The sequence below is a fragment of the Trachinotus anak genome, unplaced genomic scaffold (genome assembly GCF_046630095.1).
Source record: "Trachinotus anak isolate AG129_WGS33_773 ecotype Australia unplaced genomic scaffold, CSIRO_AGI_Tana_v1 ptg000026l, whole genome shotgun sequence".
Taxonomy (NCBI): Eukaryota; Metazoa; Chordata; class Actinopteri; order Carangiformes; family Carangidae; genus Trachinotus; species Trachinotus anak.
In genome coordinates, this window is record NW_027273877.1 from 12442111 (window position 1) to 12457133 (window position 15023).

At 42.4% G+C, this 15023-nt stretch overlaps 1 protein-coding gene across 2 annotated transcripts in view; it reads left to right on the forward strand.

The window, feature by feature from the left end:
• The window catches only part of LOC139609622 (protein NLRC3-like), a 248792-nt gene that overhangs the window by 15324 nt on the left and 218445 nt on the right, over nucleotides 1-15023 (forward strand). The window lies entirely within an intron of this gene.

Genomic DNA, 15023 nt, shown 5'->3' on the forward strand with positions numbered 1-15023 from the left:
TGGTGTCTTTTTCAGAGCTCTGTCAAGAGAACAACAGAACCTGAACTTCAGTCCAACTTTTCAGAATAAAAGCACTCAATTCAGCTTGAAAGAAAGCATTGATGAAAAAAACAAGATAAAAAAACAAACAAATAAAACACCATATTGTCAACTGTTATACACAACATTCTACAAAAAAAATAAACACCTAAAGTCAGTGGTAAACCCTGAAGGAATCAGATGAGTCTCCCTGGACTCCCTCCTTCCTGAATGAATAAGACTATTTGTCTTCCATAAATGGAAATACCTTCTTCATACCATGTATATAGTTTATTCAATGAACAAACTGTTGTAACAACACATCACGTTATCTTACACATCACTAATCTGTCTCATTATTTCACTAACGAATCTCATTTGTCCAGAAGGGTTGAGATCTCAGAGCTCCTGACATCAACTTAAAGGGACAAACATCCTGAACTGAACAGTAAGACACCGAGTTCTATTTGAATGATTATGCTGCAAATAAATATCAATAAGAAATGTATAATGGAAGCAATATAAAGGAATGATTTTAATCATAAAAAAATTAGTATGTGACATGTTGAGACATGCCTGACCTGGAAAATCCCCTTGTGGGCCAGTAGGTCAGAAAAGTGGAAGTGGCAGTCATGTGAACATGACAGTATAAGGAAGAGAGTGTGATGATGACTGTGAACATATGAAATGATTAGAAAGTGAATGATTGTGATTCAATAGCAAAACACTGTGATTTGAAAAGCTTTAAATGCACTTTTTAACATATATTAGAAAGAAATGTATTAGATTGGCGAAGGAATGATTTGTAACAGCGAGGCAGTTGGATTATGAAGAAAGATCACTGACTGTTGATTTCAAGATGTGCTACTGCTGTAACTAAGTATGATATGATCTGGTTGGAACTGGTTATGGACTGATGAAACACCTTTTAGCACATACACCAACTTCAAGTTTGTGTGTAAGCCCACACCCACTAGTTGCAGGTTTGTGTGTAAAGGGAGATGGAGGAGTATAAATGAGAGTAACTTGAGTAGTCAGGGTTTTTCGTTCTTTGTTTGTGAATTACTCACCATCGACGAAGTTCCTTCCTCAGACATCTACACATGAGACGGAGTCTACAAGCCTTAAGATGACTCACAAGAGTTCACAGAGAATCTACAGCTGACAATAGATCACCAAAGGAGAAGCAAGAGAAAAGAATCTGCCAACCAGTTGTGCACGATAAATTGGAATTCTGTGATTCCCCAACTTGTGCAGCCAAGAAGAAACTGATCAAAGTCAAAGTCAAAGTCAGCTTTGCAAGAACGGGGAGGGAGTTGAGCCTCCTGACAGACTGGTGAATGAAGCTGTCCTTTAGCCTGCTGGTTTTGGCCCGGAGACTCTGCAGTCGTCTTCCTGATGGAAGCAGGCTGAAGAGGCAGTGGGATGGGTGGGTGGGGTCACCTGCAATCTGGAGGGCTTGTGGCGGGTGTTATAAATGTTGAGAATGGAGGGGAGAGAGGCACCGATGATCTTCTCAGCTGCTCTCACTATGCGCTGCAGGGTCTTGTGGCAGGACATGGTGCAGGCACCGTACCACACAGTGATGCAGCTGGTCAGGATGGACTCAATAGTGCCTCTGTAGAAGGTGTGCATGATGGGGGCTGGGGCTCTGGCTCCTTTTAGTTTGCGGAGGAAGTACAGGTGCTGTTGGGCTTTTTTGGCCAGTGATGCCACATCAAAGTATTCAGCCCCTGCTAGTCCAGTTTGTGAATGAGCTGTTGGGGGATGATTGTGTTGAATGCTGAGCTGAAGTTGATGAACAGCATTCTAATGTAGGAGTCTTTCATCTCCAGGTGTGTAAGGGCTCGAAGCACTTGATAAGGATGAGAGTGAGTGCGACTGGGCGGTAGTCATTGAAGCAGGAGGGAGACGACTTCTTCGGGACCGAGATGATGGTGGTGGCTTTGAGGCAGGTGAGGACAATAGCCTGGCTCAGTGAGGTGCTGAAGATGTCAATGAAGACATCTGTGAGTTCCTCAGCACAGTCTTTAAGGACCAGAAACGTTGTCAGGACCCGGGGCTTTATGTGCATTGGTCCTTCTGAGGGATCTCCTCACGCTATTTGGGGATAGCTTCAACACCTTGTCGCCGGGAGGGGGTGGAGTCTTCTGTGCCGGGGTGCTGTTGTCTGCCTCAAAGCGAGCGAAGAGGTCGTTCAGCTGGTTTAGCAGGGAGGCGGAGTTGTCACAGGTCTGCGGTGAGAGCTTGTAGTCCGTGATGGTCTGAATACCCCTCCACAGGTTCCTAGTGTCTCTGCTGTCACTGAAGTGGGTGGCTATCCTCCTGGAGAAATGTCTCTTGGCCTTTCTGATGCCTCGTGACAGGTTGGCCCTTGCTGTCCTTAGGCCCACCTGGTCCCCAGCTCTGAAGGCGGCATTTCAAGCCCTCAGGAGCCTGAGAACCTCCCCAGTCAGCCATGGCTTCTGGTTGGCCCGAATGATGAAGGTTCTGGTGACCCTCTTTGGGTTTCCCAAAGAGCGTGTTTAGATACTTCGAACACGTCAAGTCATCTTGGGATCGGCCGCTGACAGAAGATAGACACCCTGGCCAGGCTTTCACTTCATCCATCTCACTCTAAAAGTCATTTGTAAGCCAACCAGCCTCAGCTCATTTTGGCAATATTAATTTAGATGAATAGGTTACATATTCTTTGAAATCAACTAACATACCGTAGTTTCCGGACTATAAGGCGCACTTAAAAGCCTTTAATTTTCTCAAAAAATGACAGTGCGCCTTATAATCCGGAGCGCCTTATATATGGATTAATTCTGGTTGTGCTGACTGACCTCGAAGCGATTTTGTGTGGTACACGGCGCTCACGGCGCTCTGTCAAAATGTTTTAGTACGACTTTGGTAAACTACAAAGCCGCACCGCTTGCAGCATTACGGCTACCGTAGTCAGGAGCGTACATACTGTGCTTCACCATAATATTACAGTGTGTGTGTATAAGGACCTATCAGGAGTGATTGTGAATACGCTAACGTTTGATTTAGCGGTATCAGACTGTGTTTTTTTTACGTGTTACAACTGAACAAGGTTGGGAGTTATTGTGAATACGCTCATTAACGTTTGAACAATGTTGAGAGTTATTGTTAACGCGTTTGTTTGACTGACTTATCTGACTGTTTTGTTTCGCTTAATGCGCCTTATAGTCCGGTGCGTTTTATATATGAAAAAAGTTCGAAAATAGATCATTCATTGACAGTGCGCCTTATAATCCAGTGCGCCCTATAGTGCGGAAAATACGGTAAGTAAATATACTGAAGTCTGAATCCATTTGAGTGTATGACTCTTCTTTGACTATACAAGAAGACTGAGTGTTCAAATAAAAACAGACGGTTCTTAAAGGTTACTTCAACCAAAATAAATACAACAGATCCTTGGGGCTTACAGAGCCACTAAATTATATTCTAGCACCAGAACAAGTGCACAGATCCTTTAGAGGAGAGCTGCTGTTAACGGGCGTGGCTGATATCTGTATTAAGTTCAATAGGGCGACTCAACTAGGTGCAGGATGAGAGGCAGCAGGGTAGACGCCCAGAGGTAGGCAGTTAGAAGCTCGGTGAGTCTCCTCACCACCAGCTGAAATAGCCACAGAATCTATTGATGGGATAAGAGTCCTACAAAGCTGAAGGGTCAGACCCTTTAAACGGAGAGCTGGTCCAGACCACCTGTACAGGGGTTTCCTTGTGATCTAACACATTATAACCACAAACTAATTCATCTCTGCAACCACTGACCTGACTTCATGCAGCTGAGGTTTCCTAGCAACAGCTGTCATCCATCCATCATCCCTCCTTCAGGTCAGTGAAGGGTGGGGGTCTGCAGCAGTGCTCAGTGCTATGAGGGAGGATGAAGTCAGAGGAGCTGTTATCTCACATTCCTCTGCGTTCCATCATCAGGCCGACTGAGTCCAGAACTGGGTCTGTCTGCCTCCAGGGTCCAGTCCTGCACATCACATGCTGTCACACTGCTGCAAGACATTCTGCTGCTGTTACTGTCCAACAGTGGACGTCTTCATACGAGATGCTGGGAACACACACTGAGTATTACAATTGTTGTGTGTGTGTCTGTGTGTGTGCTGTCTGTGCTATACTATAATACAGCCTGCATGAATCAGCTACCAGTGAAACACTGACTGTTTCCTACTGGAGCTGAAATGAAGCTGCACTGGAAATAATGATGTGGGCTGTGACATCATGTGTGGCTGTTCTCCCCTTTTTACTCTTTAATGACACAACAAGAAAAAGGTTGTTAAAGCTCCATATTTGATTCTTCTTCTGTGGTTTATCTGAAGTGTTGATCTCCATCAGAAGATATATCTGTGGTTTTAAGAACCAAAAACCATCTCAGTGTAGTTTTACATCTCCTCTCTCAGGCTTCTCTCTGGAAACAACAGGTCAGTCAGCCAATCAGAAGAGAGGATCTGAGTCTCTCTTCTGATTGGCTGACTGTTTTCTGATCCAATAAAAGTATAACAAATTTCAGGTAAAAACTCAGAGAAACCAAAGCCTGCAAGGTTGGATGGTGGGTGCAGGTGGGCGGGGCTTGGGGCGTGGCTGAGGGCGGTGACTGCTTTGTTGTGACATCACAAAGTTCCAGAAGTCCTGGCGGCTGGTTTTAAGGCTCAGTTTCTGAATACAGGCTGTGTGCATTTCTCTGTGGACTGAGGCTTTGATACTTTCACAGTATTAATATAAAACCTAGACCTGCTTTATAATCACAAACACATGGACATCTACCTTTAGACTGGATGGAGCTTTAAGTACTGAACCTGTAGGTTCCAGTATTTACAGAAATACTTGGAGTATCATGTATTTCTCCTTCCTCTCAAACAGCCAGGTGTTGCTCTCTTGTTCCCCATTGTCCTGTTTCATTGAAGGATTTTATTGGTTCCTGACTCAGCTGACCTACACTGTAATTCACAGGCTGGGCTATAAAGTGTTAGCACACAGCACCAGTGTTTCTCCTCTTCACATTACTGGCATCCATCAGTGTCACGATCTCCTGGGCCCCCAGGACATCCTGGTGGGCGTCGTCCAACAGCTCCTTTCCAATGGCGGCCCCGCCACTGGCTAATTAACACTCCAGCCACCAAACCCAGTCACCAGCAGAGACAGTGTTACGTTAGGCCTCATCCTAAAAGCCTTTCTTCTTGTGAGAACAAAACACACAACATCCACACACCACAGCGTCAGCGTGATCTCTCTCTGCTGAGTCCAGCTGTGTTTTCTGTGGACGTCTTCAGAGCAGCTTCTGTCCTCCTCACTCTACTGCACTGTCACACTGGAGCTTAGCGGCTGAACCCTGCAGTACAGGAACAGAGCTGCTCCTCAGGGTCCTGATGTTGGACAGGCAGCTGCACTGACTCTTCTTTCATTCTGCTGGGACCTGACAGCATCGGCCCGGAGCCTCACATGAACCATGGGAGGTGGAGACGTCGTCCACGCAGAAAGAAGGAGGAGCGGGGAGCGTGACAGCAGCGTGTGCTGAATGTTCAAACCTCAGTCACAGAGTTCTCCACCAAATCAGGGAGCTAACGGTAATTAGCGAGCTAGCTGATAACATCTGTGACGGTTTTCATGTCAGCTGAGAAAGTGACCGTCACCGGCTCCAAGTGTCAACTCAAAGAGACGTTTGTTCAACAGTGACTCTGGATGTGGTTGGTCAACGTCCACCTGTCCTCACTGTGAAGAGTAACAGTCTAACAGGTGTTCATACAGGAAGTGAGGAGGGCGGAGCTTAGTGAGGGGCTGATAATGAGAGCAGACTGAGTGGAGGAGAGAGCGCTGTAACCTCACCCACAGGAGGAAGAGCAGGCTGATCAGTGAACCTCAGGACTGTGGCTCTGACCTGATGTGTCAGGTACTGACTGCTGACTCTTCAGACTCATCATCTGTTCACTGGTTTAAAGCTGCACTCATCTCCACTTTAATGTTCACAGTGGGTCACATGAGCACCTGCACAGTGTGGGAGGTGTTGCTGGTGGTGATGAACCCACAGAGAATCATGGTTTGACTCCTCAGACACATGAACCAGAACAGTTACAGGAAACAGGCTCACAGGCATCTTTAAAGCTGCTGTTGATACAACACAATGATTTCAGGAGCAGATGAAGACCGATACAAAGACTGAGCTGATCATGTGACCAGTGTTCTTCCTGAAGGACGTCCAGGAACAGCAGACAGACGCAGCATGTAACCCGTCACTTCCTGAAACAGCCTGAGGACAACAGAGGTCAGAGGGTTCAGCTGCTGGGCAGGAGGAAGGTGAACTCTGTCCTCACACTCACTTCAGAGCTGGTCGTCATGGTGCTCACAACATCAGCTTCACTTCAGCACCTGCACACAACGTTACGCAGCAGCAACAGAAGCCAGGGTGGAAACTTCTGGGTCACTTTAGGCTGCATCTTCAAGTTAGCGATGGAACGTTAGCTGTCAGATTTCTGAAGATCCATATTAAATGCACAGTGCATCTGGAAAGTATTCATATACAATATATATACAGTTAGCAGTTAGTCGTCCAGGCCACTGGAGCTGGTTGGAAACGAACCCTGTCAGAACCATTACGTTAAGATTTAATGACAATACAACAATAAAAATACAGCAATGTAGAATCTCAGTGTTTACCTGAACTTACCTTTGGTGAACTGTGTGAACTTTGATGGTTGCCAGTGTTTGCCCTCCCCAGGGACCACCAATGCAGTACCAAATGGTACATTTTTTTTCCCTTCAGTGTTGTAGGTACTGTAAATGTCGTAGGTACTGGAGACCTGATTCTTCCAGGACTGAGGAGAGACTGTTCCAGACTCAGATCTGTCCAGAGTTCAGGCTGAGTGAGTCTCAGTTGTTCACTTTATATTAACAACATGTCGTCAACATGTTCATGATCTCAAATTAGAGCTGAAACTATTCCTCAAGAAACTCCATTAATGAAAGTCATGGAGGCAAATTCTTTGTATCCAAGCTTCATTTAATCCATATGACGGCTCAGTTCTCTGCTTACACTGTTGATACATGAGGGAAGGCAGACGTGATTTGATGGAACAGTTTGGAGAAATGGAGAAAAAGAAGGAAAATTACGAGGGGTCAGGTGAAGAGACAGGCCAGAGATGGGATTAAGAAAAAACAAAAAAAACCAAAAAAAAAACCTATGTCTATTTTAAAACAGAACTAGCCTCATCCAGAAGAAACAATCCTGCCAGAACTTGTTTGGCCTCTTACACCATGCCACAAAGTGAACCAAGAAGACAGTAGATACTTTACGCCAGAACTGCAGTTAGGTTAAAACCTGCAGTTCTGAAAGTTAAGCTCTATCAACTTAAAGGCAGGATGTTATTATTTTATTTATTTTTCTATTTATGCCTTATTTTGCCTTGTGTGCATTTAGGAAATGACTATTTGACAATTTGAAATGACTTACCTCAGAACTTCAATTAGAAGCCGAGTCCATTTTACTGTCCTGGTGTGGCTGCACAGTTTGTCAAATAAACGCAGGTCTCAATTAGACGCCCGGTTCTCTGGATGTATCGTCCCTGTCAGTTATCTCATTTGTTCATGCAAATAAAGGTTTAAATAACTATGGCAAGCTTCGGCTTTCGTCCTTTCTAAAGTAGGCTACCTGTATTTTGATATGGTCCTCTCTCTCTCTCTCTCTCTCTCTCTCTCTCTCTCTGTGTGTGCATGTGGTTGTCCTAGATACGCTGTCTCTCAGAGCTAGATCACATGCATTTGTTCTAACTTGTTATTGGATAGCCTGGTAATATTAACAGGAGTATTATTCATACTGATTTAATGAATCAATTTGACAGTATTTCCCATAATTCCTGTGCATGAGTTTTGTGCAGATGGAATTAATGGCCTGTCCCATGTAGACACCTGTCCCAAATATAGGTCAGTGGAATTCAGTGACTGAAGCAGATAAAAGCCTGAGCTATCAATTTAAGTTTTATGGTTCTTATTTTTTATGCATTTGTTTTTGAATTTCAAAACCAAGAATGTAACATGGTACTTGCACAACATGGCTTCAGTTTTTACAGATAATATTGTATGAAAAATAAGCAATAAAAATGAGGTGAACCACTTACTTTCTCATTTTATGAGACCTGTTTTCTCTTTTTTTATATTTTCTATTGCTCTTTAATAAGACAAAAATAGTTCTTATCAAGATACTCGATCAATAGAATAATTGGTAAATACTCAATTATTAAATTAATCACCAGCTGCAGTCTGATGTCAAGTTACTGTTCCTGTATGTGAACTATGACGATGACTTCTGTTGTAGCAACGCTCCACACACAATGTTCACCGAGGATAACATTAGCTTGTTCAGGCTAATGTTAGCTTGTATAGGCTAATGTTAGCTTGTTTAGGCTAACATTAGCTTGTTCAGGCTTTAGGCTTCTGTTAGCTTGTTTAGGCTAATATTAGCTTGTTTAGACTAATATTAGCTTATTTAGGCTACCGTTAGCTTGTTCAGGCTAACATTAGCTTGTTTAGGCTACCATTAGCTTGTTCAGGCTACCGTTAGCTTGTTCAGGCTAACATTAGCTTGTTCAGGCTAACATTAGCTTGTTCAGGCTAACGTGGCGACAGCTCATCATGTGAGCTGGGAGCTTATAACATTAGCAGCTACAGTCTCCACTGTTCAGTCTGTCAGAATATAACAGTGACTTTTAAATGAATATTTTCCCTCCATGACTCTGTCCCCTCGTCGCTCAGTTGAACTCCTGCTGGACACTGACTGTATGGAGGTGTGTGTACATGCTGCTGACCTGTGTGGAGACATTTGTTTCTTTTCCCCTCATCAGGTAAATATTCTTCTCAGTGTCCATTAAACACTGGAAACACTTGCACTTTAACTGAACATGCTCAAAAGAATTCAGCATTATAACATCACTCACACACTAACAGTGGAGGGCGTCTCCTGCCAGCAGCTGTGGTAACTCCAGTCTGCTTCTCCAGCAGGATCATGGTTTGATCTCTGGATCTGGATGATGATCTGCTGCCATGTGACCCAGTTATGTTCGGCAGTCACTAGTTCAGTTGTATTGTGCACCACCCACTTAGGTGAGGCTGGGTAAGGTTACTATATGTCTGCTTAGGGGTTAGGGTGGGCTATACCATATACACTATCTGACTATCAAGTGGTTGTTCAGTTATTTCTAGGTGGTTGCAACTGTCTTTGTAAAATGTTACTTAGTTTAGTCAGATTTGAAATGTGAAACCATCTCCCTCAGTTCTCTGGTCCCGTTTTCTAAGTGCTTTCTGTCTCATTCATTGTGTGACTCTTACATTGTTGGTCCCCTGGTGAACACTGGTGACTGTGTGGGAGGGTTTGCGTTGTGGCCTACCTCAGTGACTCTGTCTGCTCTGGACTTATCTTTTTCCTTCCTCTGTCTCTGAAGTCTTTGCCTCTCCTCTTCATGCTCCTTCTGCTGCTCTGTTGGTTGCTGTGACATCAGCAGCTGCCTCCTTGTCTCCATCTCTGTCTGCTGTAATTAACAATGTCACTCATCAGCTTTATTTTCTTCACTGAGCAAAAATCTTTCTTACCAGCATTTCATCATTACACTGTGGATCAGAAACAGAAATGTAACTGTAACTGACATGTTTCATATCTAAACTCATAACCCAGCAGTGTAGCAACAAGTGCAGTTAATACAACATGACAATTCATCACAAGGAGCTCAAAAGAAGCTTTTTCTGTCACATGAAAACTTTTTTGTGATCAACAAACTGCACACAGGAATTAAAAAACAATGCAGTTACATGTAATAAAATACTTATTAAATAATCTTCATTTTTCACGTTATCAGTAAAAGAAACTGCAGAAAGTCACAAATGCAACAATTTCAAACCTTTCATGTGAAATTTCTTCCAGAGCAAGTAAATCTACACAGTTTTCCACACATGCAACTTAGACAACAAGTAAAACAAAGTTTCCTGCTTCAAACTGTGTTGTACAAGAGGAAAAAGTACGTTGGCATCTCCTGACTACAAACAGAGATGCACATCTTAATATAATGCCTGTTGGATTGTAACTGATGGAAAAAGTGACTCACTGAACAGGAAAACACAGGAAAAGTAAATTCTCCTTTTCCACAACATGAAACAGTTTGACCAAAGAGAAATAAGAGAGTGAAGCGAGGAGGTCTTACCTGTCCACAGGCCAAATGTACATAGGACTGTAGAACTCTACTGTCCTGCAGATGATATGCAAATGAGCCTCTATGATGTCAGAGGACGTCACAACATGAGCATTCTATTCCAGCTGTCAGTTCTATTGTCAATGAATTCCAATCATATTATACAGTGAAATCATGTAGAGCACATTTCTTAACAAAAGTACAGGTGAAATAAAGCTCAATAAAATATATAACACAATTTATAAGTTATTTATTTACTGTATTTATAAGAGACAATGTACAATATTAAAATCTGATCCCAATATAACTATATATCTATCCCAATAAAACTTCCACACAGTGATGAAACAGCACTGAGCAAACTAAACAAGACAAATTACATACAGTATCACACACACACACACACACACATACACACACACACACACACACATACAGGGGTTTTTATGTACTACAGGGACATTACTCCCCAAACCAGTCTGTTGGTGTATTAGAGGGACACCCCTTTCCACTCTCACCACAGACATGTGGTACATATCAAAAAATCTGTTTTTAGCCCCACAACACAGATTTCACTTCAGAGTTTGTTTACACAAGACACAACTAAAAGTATAACAATCTGACAACATACATAATTATGAGGAGGTGGCAGTGGCGCTCTCATTGTCAGAGTGTGCGCAGGGAGTATTAGCTCTGTTGTGTCGGGGTTTTTTGCGCGGGCTTGCGCACACACAGCACAGAGCAGGAGATATGAAGTGCAGTGAACAAACCCTCAAGAGACACCATGGAGAAATATTTAACAGGGATGAAAAGAAAGGCAGAGAGAGACGGAGATAATGCGACAAACGAAAGTCACCACAAAGCTAAGACGAGGAAATATGACGAAGCGTATGTAGCGCTTGGCTTCACCGTGACTACGGTGGGAGACGAGGACAGACCGGTGTGTTCACTGTGTCTTAAAATGTTGGCAGTGGACAGCATGAAGCCAAATAAATGAAGGTGTCACTTAAAGACATTCCACCCTCATCACGCTGATAAACCGCTTGAGTTTTTCCAGCGAAAACGTGACGAATATCACCAACAATCATCCCGCTTTGTGAAAGCTACTTCAGTAAACCAGCGAGCGCTGTTAGCATCACATAAGGTGGCGCACCAAACTGCTCAGTGCAAAAAACCCCCACACCATAGCAGAGGAGCTGATACTGCCTGCAGCATGAGACGTGGTCTCTGTCATGCTGGATGACGCAAGTGCTGCAAAGATAAAAACTATCCCTCTGTCCAATGACACTGTCGCCAGACGTATAAATGACACTGCTGACGATCCTCAAGAACAGCTGGTAGATAAACTCAAAGACAAATGTTTGGCCTCACAGTTCGATGAAGCAGCTGACAGCAACAAAGACTGTTTGTTCATTGCTTATGTACGTTTTGACATGACAGACTCCCTGTGTGAGGATCTACCTTTTTGTAAATATGTCAGAGACAGAGCCACAGCTGAAGAGCTATTCAAAATGCTGGACTGCTTCCTGAATGAGAGTGGGCTGAAGTGGGAGAACTGCATTGGTGTTTGCAGTGATGGTGCACAGGCCGTGGCAGGGAGGAGAAAAGGACTTCAGGCACTCATCAAAAAGGCCTCACCTCATGCTGAGTGGACACACTGTGTTATACACAGAGAAGCACTGGCCTCGAGGCACCTTTCCCCTGAATTAAGTGAGGTTATGCCTGACATTATAGGTGTAGTCAGTTTTATAAAGACCAGACCACTAAAAACAGGAGTCTTCTCTGCTATCTGTGAGGAGATGGGAGCTGAACACCAAGCTGTGCTGTTTCACAGTGAAGCAAGGTGGCTGTCACGAGGAAAAGTCTCGTCCCGGGTTTTTGAGCTCAGAGAGCAGATAAGAATGTTTATGGAGCATGAGCACAAGTATGAAGTCGCAGAAAAATGTAGTGATGAGAACTTCCTGGTGAAACTGGCCCACCTGAGTGACATATTTGGAGGCTAAATGAACTAAATCTACAGCTTGAAGGGAAAGATAAACACCTCCCTCAGGTCACAGACGAGATCAGCTCTTTCACTCGAAAGCTTGCAATGTGGGGCAGGGACTTGATGAAGGAAATACTGATTCATTCGAGAACCTGCATCAATTTGTTGACACCACTGACTATGATGCCCCCTCAGTGATTCCATATATCAAGCAGCATATTTCATCATTGATGGGATTCTTTAAAAAGTACTTCCCTGAAAACAGTTCCCAGTATGACTGGGTGACAGATCCTTTCAATGCACCAGCTCCAACTGGTTTCAGCTCTGCAGAGGAGGACCAGTTCACTGACATGACGTCTGACTCCGCATGGAGACTGAGGTTCACATCACAGACACTGAGTGAATTCTGGCTGAGTGCAGAGAGGCAGTATCCACTCTGAGGGCAGAAGGCTTTGGGCATTCTTCTTCCTTTTGCAACATCATATCTCTGTGAGACTGGCATCTCTGCTGTTGCTGCACTGAAGACCAAGTACAGGTCCCAGCTAAACATTGAGCAGGAGCTGAGAGTTGCAGTATCATGCTTCAAACCCCGCTTCCAAAAGCTGTGCACTGCAAAACGTGCTCATTGTAGCCATTAATCCTGACTTCCTCATTTTGATAACAAAAATCAGCACAAATTGTTTTATTCATTTTTGTTTTGTAGGTTAACATATTTTATATATTGTGCTCCTGAGTGCATGTTGCTGATCAGTTTGAATTTATTATTATTTATTGATTTTATTAATTTTATTTTTCAGTATCAAATGGCAGTCGGTCAAAAAATGTTTATAGTTTAAATAAGGATTTAATTTTTTTTGAATTTCAGGCAAATTGATGCACTTTAAATCTTTTCTGTTACAGACTAAAAAACAAAGTTAATAAAGTTATTCTTTATTATAAGTTGATCTATATTTCTTTATGCATAGTACATCAGCACTGTGCACTGTGCAATTTAAAAGATACTGTATTTATAGTATTTTTGTATAGTGATGCAAATGTGAAACCACACTTTTATACCACGCATCAAAGGACTCACTATCTGTGTATCTACATGATCTATTAACAGATATCAGGACATACCACAGCATTCAGAGTCAGTGAACAAGGAGAAAGGTTTTAATTACTATCACTGTTTGACAACATAGTGAAAGTCACTTCTCCTGATAACATTAAATAACACACTGTGTGTATATCACATCAGTTGCAACACCAGACAACAGGTTGAGAACAGGTTGCAAGCCTATCAGAAATTGTCCATACGAACATATATAAACATATAAAAAGAACATAACATTTCGAAAAGACCTTCACATAAACATAAAAAATATAAACAAAATTCAGTATTCAGTGACTGTCTTTTGTTTTTTTGACCATTAAGTCCCGATTCCTGACAAAGTCTCTTATGTTGTGAATAGAGCGACGAGCCAGAGAAGGATGCTCAGCAGTCTTGCACTGTTTGCATTCAATCATAGAGGCTAGTTTCCCCTTGTTGATGTGGTTTCTGAAATGTCTCATTACTGCTGCGACCTCTGTTGGAGACCACTGCTGTTTTGGTTTCCTCCTTGGATCCTCCTTTTCATCAGCATTTTCAAGAAACACTACAAAAGAGGAAAACAGATTCCCAAACACTGGGGTTAACACTCAGTTCTCTTTACTTTGTTTGTTCTGTTAAGTCTAAATTTGCTGCTTTAAAGAAATGTCAAAAGATTCACATACTAATCTTTCTCTCCTGATACTGATTCTGATGTCACAAATCAACCCACTGGACTTAATGTGGTGGTTTGATACCAATACGCTGCCTTCCCTATATTTAAAATGGGTTATATAACTGCACTGGGCTTGTTCTTATAATTGTATATTAACACTATGTTTTTCACTTGATCTGGCAATAGCTAAAAAAATCTTAAAGAAACAAGACAGTATCATTGCTCACCTGTAAAATTTATTTCATCTTTCCCATGTCTCTAATAGATAGGCATCAATGGATTGATGATTTTTGTTTCCAGTGACTGCTGTTACATCATTTTGTTCTAAACAAATTGCACAGTATTACTGAGAAAAGACTTTCCACTTGAATATTTTCTTCATTGAGATCCAATGTGTGATCTCATTGTTCCCTTAATTTTTTTGAGCAGTGTATTTTACACAGAATCCTGCAGCCTTCATCCTGATGTAAACAGAATGTTTCAATACCCTCCAGTGATTGTCCTGCAACTGTATACAACACATCTGAAATCCTACTTGTGACAGTAAATTAGTGATATTAATGTTAATACAGTAATTATCCAGACGTTTCGGTGGCCTGCCTCGTGAAGAACAAAACTTTATTGACAGTTCCTATTAAATCTGCAGGAAGTCTCTGCTCTCAAACATGATTCAGCAGTAGGTTCTTCCCTGTGTGTGTCTGTGTGCTTTTACCTGGTTGTTTGCACACTTGCTTTCTGCTGTGCACTTTGTCCATCCCACCAGTGTTTTTGTCAATTACTGAGAAGAAAAAAATGATAAACTCCTCCATGTCAATCCCAACACTTAGGTTCATGTTTAATCTTCATTTCAACCTTTATGTAATTGACAAGATATTATCGAGCTACATCTGAACTGTGTTTTAACAACTTCACAGCATACTACAGTGACTATAGAAGAGGAGGTCATGAAACTTCATAGATCATACCAAATATTGCTGAAACAATGATTAGTAATGGTATTCAGTTCAGTTTCACACTCAATATAATGACTTATACATTAACATCTCCATATGATTGATACAGAAATTGTAAAAATGGTAAACTGTG